Genomic DNA, 6,422 nt, shown 5'->3' with positions numbered 1-6,422 from the left:
GGAACTTGACTGCCTGAGCCTCCCTCCCTAATCAGGGAAGGAAAATGTGCATCTAGAAGGAACTTGGCTCGAGCATTTTCAAGGGAACCTACCCCTTCCCTAGTAGAGGAAGCAGATGCTTTAGCTCTTCAACCTGTACAGCTCAGCCAAAAGACCTCAGGTTGGGTAGACCTGCCACTGCTTAAATCTGCAGTCCTTGTTTAATTCAGTGTTTACATTAGTTGATGTTGTTGTTTGCAGGGTGTTTTAAAAGTTCCAGCTTCCAGTGGTTGCTGCTTTCAGGCCAGCTGTGTGTGCATATGGAGAGAGGCTGTATCCACAGGGAATCTCCCGTGAGCTGTGCCAGCGCAGTTAAAGCAGCCAATATGTAGATGTGTACGCTCTAGGAGAGGCAGACTGATACTCCTGTGAAAGCAGGAGTATTGAAACCAAGAGCAGTCAGTATTCTGCTGAATTTTCACAGAATCACAGAACAGTTAGGGTGCGAAAGGGCCTCTGGAGATCATCTAGTCCAACACCTCTGCCAAGGCAGGGTCACTGTCATGGTTTAGGATTGGTGTTCTTCAGTTAAGTGTTCCCATGGAAACAGCCCACATACATGTGCTGCTTTGTCCCTTCCCCACTGTGGCAGGAGGAGCACTGGAGGCATAAAGAGGTAAAGATCATGGGTTGAGATATGGAGAATTTACTAGAAAAAAACAATGAAATAAAATTGCCAGCAACACCAGTAACACTAATAACAGAGTATACAAGGCAGGTGAATAATTGACATGGGATTGCTCAGCACATGGAACCCAGTGCCACCTGAGGGCACACCCAGCACACCTCGGTGAAAAACCCCACACCCCTCTGTCCCCACTGCACAGGGCCTGAGCTGCTATAGAATAACCTGGCTGTGCCATTCATGGCTGCTGCAAAAGTTAACTCTGCCTGGTGGAACCAGGACATTCACCCAGAGCCAGGGAGAACAGGAGCACTTGCAGGTGGGTTTTGAATGTCTCCAGTGATGGAGACTCCACAACCTCCTTGGGCATCTTGTCCCAGTTCTTTCCCAGTCTCAGGTGAAATTCTTCCTCATGTTAACATGGAACTTCTTGTGTTTGATTTTATGGCCATTATTCTTTGTCCTCTCACTGGGCACCACTGGAAAGAGTCTGGCACCATTATTTTGGCTCCCACATCTGAGATGTTTGTATTTATGAGGTCCCCTCTCAGTCTTCTCTGCTCTGGACTAAACAGGCCCAGGTCCTGCAGTCTCTCCTTGTGAGACAGATGCTCCAGACCCTTAATCATCTTTGTGGCCCCTGCTGAACACTCTCCACTAGCTCCTTGTTGTTCTTGTACTGAGAAACTGGACACAACAATGCAGATGCGGCCTCACTAGGGCTGAGAAGAGGGGCAGGATCACCTCCCTGTTGACCTGCACTGCTGGCAGTGCTTCCTGATGCAGGATCCCATTAGCCCTCCAAGGGCATTGCTGGCTCACAGTCAGTTTGTTATTCATGAAGACTCCCAGGTGCTTCTCAAAAGAGCTGCTCTCCAGGTCAGGCCTCGACCTGCGCTGGTACTTAGGGTTATTCCTCCCCTGTTTTAGTACACTTGCCCTTGCTGAACCTCACTACGTTTCTATCCACCCAACTGTCCAGCCTACCAAGGCTCACGCACAGCCTTCCAATACATCAGCCCCAGTTTCATATCATCAGCAAACTTGTTGAGGGTGCATTATACACCTGTGTCCGGATCATTGATAAACAAGTTGAACAACACTGGATCCAGTACTGATCCCTGGGGAATGCTACAGACCACAGGCCTCCAACTGGATTCTACTCCACTGACCCTCTGAGCTCTGACATTCAGCCCAGTTCTTGATCTGCTTCACTGTCCACTCCCCTCGTGCACATTTCCTGAGCTTACCTACAAGGATGTTATAGCAGACAGTGTTAAAAGCCCTGAAGCCAAGGTAGACAACCTCCATAGCTCCCCTCACCAACTCATCCTGCCATGCCATCACAGAGGGCCATCAGACTAGTCAAGCATGATTTCCCCTTGGTATATCCAAACTGACTACTCTTGATCACCTTTTCTTTTACATGGTTGGTGATGACTTCTAGAGAAAAGGCTCCATCACCTTTTCAGGGAGGGAGGTGAAGCTGACTGGCAGGTAGCTTCCTGTGTTCTCCCTTTTTGAAGATGGGTTAACATTGGTCTTTCTCCACTTATGGGGAACCATTCTTGCTCTCCATCATTTTGCAAAGATGATGGAGAGTATCTAAACAATGGTATCTGCCAGCTCCCTCAGCTCCCAACCCTTTTTGACCATAGCAAAATCTTCCTTTTTCCTGCATTCCTCTCTTAACTCTGAGGTCTGGGACCCCAGAGAGCCGGCCTCAGCAGTAAAGGCGGAGACAAAGAAGGCATGCAGTAATCCTTCCTGGCCTGTGTCTTCTGTCACTAGGACACCCATCTGGTTCAGCAGCAGCCCCACATTTTCCATAATGTTCTTTTTGCTGCTGATGTACTTGCAGAAGCTCTTCTTATTTTCCTTGATATCCTTTGCCAGATTCAGTTTCAAGTGGACCTTTTCTTATTGCATCCCTGCATACTCTAATGGTGCTCTTACCATTCTCCCATGTGGCCTGTCCCTTTTTCTACATCCCATTAATGTTGTAGTGTGTTTTTGTTACGTTATTGTTTTCAATAGTTGGTTTTGTACCCACCTCCTCCCCTGAGGCATTGATTTAGTCCCAGCTGTCAGTCCTCCCTCATACCTACCCCTTTTTCCAGAGATTTCCCTGTCAGTTTTGTATCCTTTGATGCCTCATTGGTTTAGTTAAACCATTCCCCGCCCCTGTAACTCCCATTGGTTTTAACATTGTAATCTCCACTTTATGTTCCACCCAAGTCCCTTTGTTATTGGTTTTCTACCCTAAATTCCACTCCTGTACTGTCCCTTAAAACCCACTACCCCTGTTCGAGGTCCTTGCCTCTCTTCTACATTTGAGTTATGGATGGTTTTGTATTCACCCTTTTGCTTTAATAAACAATCCTCAGATAAACAAGCAAGGCCCATCTTGCTTTTCCACAGTGATCCTTTGGCAAGTGCTTAGGAGGTTCAGGGTCCTGGGGAGGTGTCACACCCCCATCAAATGCATAACACTGAGCACACTACATCATATACATTGCTTTCTTCTGTTTGAGATCGACTAGAAGCCTTTTGCTCATCCATTCAGGTCTCTTGCCCACTTTTCTTGAATGTTTCATCATGGGGACACATGGGGTCTTGAGCTTGGAGGAAGTGATGCTTGAATATTGGACCCCCTTATCTTGTAGAGCCCTAACCCACAGAGCCCTTAGAAGAGGCTGAAGTTAGCTCTCTAGAAGTTCAGGGTTCTCGTTCTTAGTGCTTTGCTTCCTCCACGAAGAATGCTGAGTTCCACCATCTCATAGTCACTATAGCCAAGACTGTTCCCAGCCTTTTTATCTGTGACCAGTCCCTCCTGGTTTGTTAGTACAAGGTCCAGCAACATACTTTTCCTTCTTGGGTTCTCTTTCACTTCTGTCAAAAAGTTACTGTCAATGGTCAACTTCCTGGACTGGGTGTGCTGAGCCATGCTGTCCCTCCAACAGTATCAAGGTGTTTGAAGCCCCCCAGTCTGTGACTGTGAGGCTGCTTCCAGCTGCCCACAGAAAGCCTCACCTTCCTTCTCCTGATCAGGTGGCCTGCAGCAACTACCCACAACAGTGTCACCCTTGTCAGCCTGCCCCTTAATTCTTACTCATAAATTCTCAACTCTTTCATCTGCCCCTGGAAAGTGCTCAATACATTCCCTGTGCTCCCTCACTTAAGGACAATGCTGTCCTTTCTATAAAGTACACAGGCATCCATGACAACATTCCAGTAATGTCAGCAGTGACATCAAGGCCCTGTTTAGGTTTCTAGTTCTTTTTTGTTCCCCATGCTGTAAGCATTTGAGTACAGGCATTTCAGAGATGTGATGCAGCATCCAGCTTCCCTAGAAGGGATTTACCAAAGCCATACACACCTTGATGTAGTTATCCCTGTGGTTCTCATATTGAGAGGCAGCCAAGGGAGATTTGTCACTGCATGGCTCCCCAGGAGGAAGCAGTGGCAGGAGCATTGCCACTTCAGACACAACACATCCCCTGCCCTCAATCCTTCCATTTAAAGCCTGTCTCACTAAACTGGCCAGCCTGCTGCCAAAGATTCTCTTGCCCCTTTTAGACAGGTGGTTCCTGTTTCTCCTTGATAGGTTATCATCATTAAAGTACAGCCCATTGTCATGAAAGTCAAAAACCTCTTGATGGCACCAGTCATGAGGGGATTCAAATTCCTACTAACTTCTCTTGTCCCCTCAATTTTCTCCTTGTCCTTTTCCTTTTTCTTCAATTTACAAATTTTTATACTTTTGTCACCTGTGGCCTTTTTCTGCCAACAGGCAGCATAGGCTAGTTGTTCCTCATTTGGACTTCCTTGGTGTCTTAAATGCTGACTCAATTGGGAGCACATCCACTGATCATGTGTTTCATACCAAGGCCACTCTCCCTGTAACTTTTAACTTTGGCCGGACTTCTGTACAATAATGAACCATCTTGATTTGGTCTAGGCTTTTTGTGGCCTCCTGAGAATCCCACTTGTCTAACAGCTGTTGAAGTGGGCTCTCAAGGGGGATACTTCTCACTTTCTCGTTTCTTCTTACGCAGCCTCCCTCTTTGCTAACACATTTACCCATCTTTTAAACCAATAAACTAAAATTTCAAAGGTGCCCCTACCCAAACAAAAATATACTGATGGGCAACATAAGTTCGTAAGCAATTAAAAATTTCTTGACTTCCCTTATTTAACTTATTTTACCTCAAATTCTTAACGCTTAACACTTAAACACAAATCCTTTTACTGGTCTGAACTTAATGCTTTTTCCACTACTCCTACACCTTTCACACATTCACTCTCACACAGGGAATAGGGTATTGGAATAAAGGATAGGGCTTACACACTCTTCTTTCACTCACTTTCTCTCTCTTTATCCCGGGCAGCCTCTGCTCACACTTGGTTGGCCCCTACGGCAGTCCCCTGCCTCTGCTTCGGCCAAGAGCTTGGACTTCGTGCTGATCCCTAGTGACCCAACCCCCTATGTACCCCCATGCCTCACCTCACCTCTGAGACTCTGAGCACACTTTGTGGTGCAAGAGGGGGTCCCTAGCACTGGGGTCCTCTCCTTAGGCCCCAGGACCTTCCGTGCCTAGCCACCCACCAAGCCAGACCTATAGTCCAATCTCTGGGCTAGAACCATCCTGTCCCTAGTGCTGTCTCTCTCCTGACTTTTTTATGCAGAGGTAGGAGGGCACAGGAGATTCCGTGGGGTTACCTGGATCAACCCAAGCGGGGCCCAACCCCTTTGCCTTCCACCATGTCTGGCTTGGCTATCCCTCCCCTGGCAGAGTAGCCTCAGTGAAAGGGATGATTGTGTGTATGTATGGTGCTCGGCTTGCTCCCAGGGCTGACTCCCCACCCCTGTGCTCTCAGACCATGGGTTTGCAGCCCCCCTCCCTGGGACAACGGCAGTGCACCACTTACAATATGTCTGGCCCAGTCCTGGGAAGCAAGTACCTTCTTGGGCTCTTGGTATCGGCAGTGTCTAGGGGACACCCTGTAAACCCTGGTATGGTTTGCCTGCCCCTCCAGGGATGCATGTGACTCACACCACACCAAAGGCTCTCCACGCGCCCAGAGCTGCCTAGGCCACTACAGCCTTACCAGGGGAGGCCTAGCCCTAATGTGTGCGGCTCACACCCAGTTATCCCCTGCCCGCCTGGGGAGCCCTCTTTGTCCCCAGGAGGTGCCTCACTCACCAATTTCTTTCACTTCCCCCTGTTCCCAGCTGTGCTCCTCACGGGAGTCTGGAACCGTGGTACAAGGCATCCACACTCGCTTTGAGTGTCCGAGCTGCCGGCCCGCATCTCACTCACGCACCACCCGCACACCTCCTACACCCACAACTGGAATTTCTTACCCTTCCGGTGCTCCTCGACATCGCTGGTCCCAGGCTGATTTCTCTGGTCCAGATAGCCAGCTGTCCTGAAGACCCAAGAGGGCAGGTGGCTGTTCCATCTCTGGTCCTCTTCAGGCGAGGCTATCCCAGATGAGTCCCCAGCTGAAATAAATGGGCAAGGAGACCTGCTCCTCTTTGATGCCTTTATTGTGAGATCAGCTCTGGGTGGGGGCCCAAGGGGTCACACACACCACTGCTGCTCCCTTTGGTGATGTGGAGGAGGAGGTAGGCAGCTTTGCTGTATAGCAGAGCTGGGGCTTCCATCCTCATGAGCGTGCCTAGGAAGATGCCTTCAGGTTCATTGTCTAAGGTCCTCACCCTGGTCCAGTTCTTGTTGGGTTATGGTGACAA

This window comes from Agelaius tricolor, unplaced genomic scaffold, assembly GCF_023055355.1.
Source record: "Agelaius tricolor isolate 1412-34295 unplaced genomic scaffold, bAgeTri1.0.p SCAF_4, whole genome shotgun sequence".
Classification (NCBI taxonomy): domain Eukaryota; kingdom Metazoa; phylum Chordata; class Aves; order Passeriformes; family Icteridae; genus Agelaius; species Agelaius tricolor.
Note: the sequence above shows the minus strand (reverse complement) of the source record.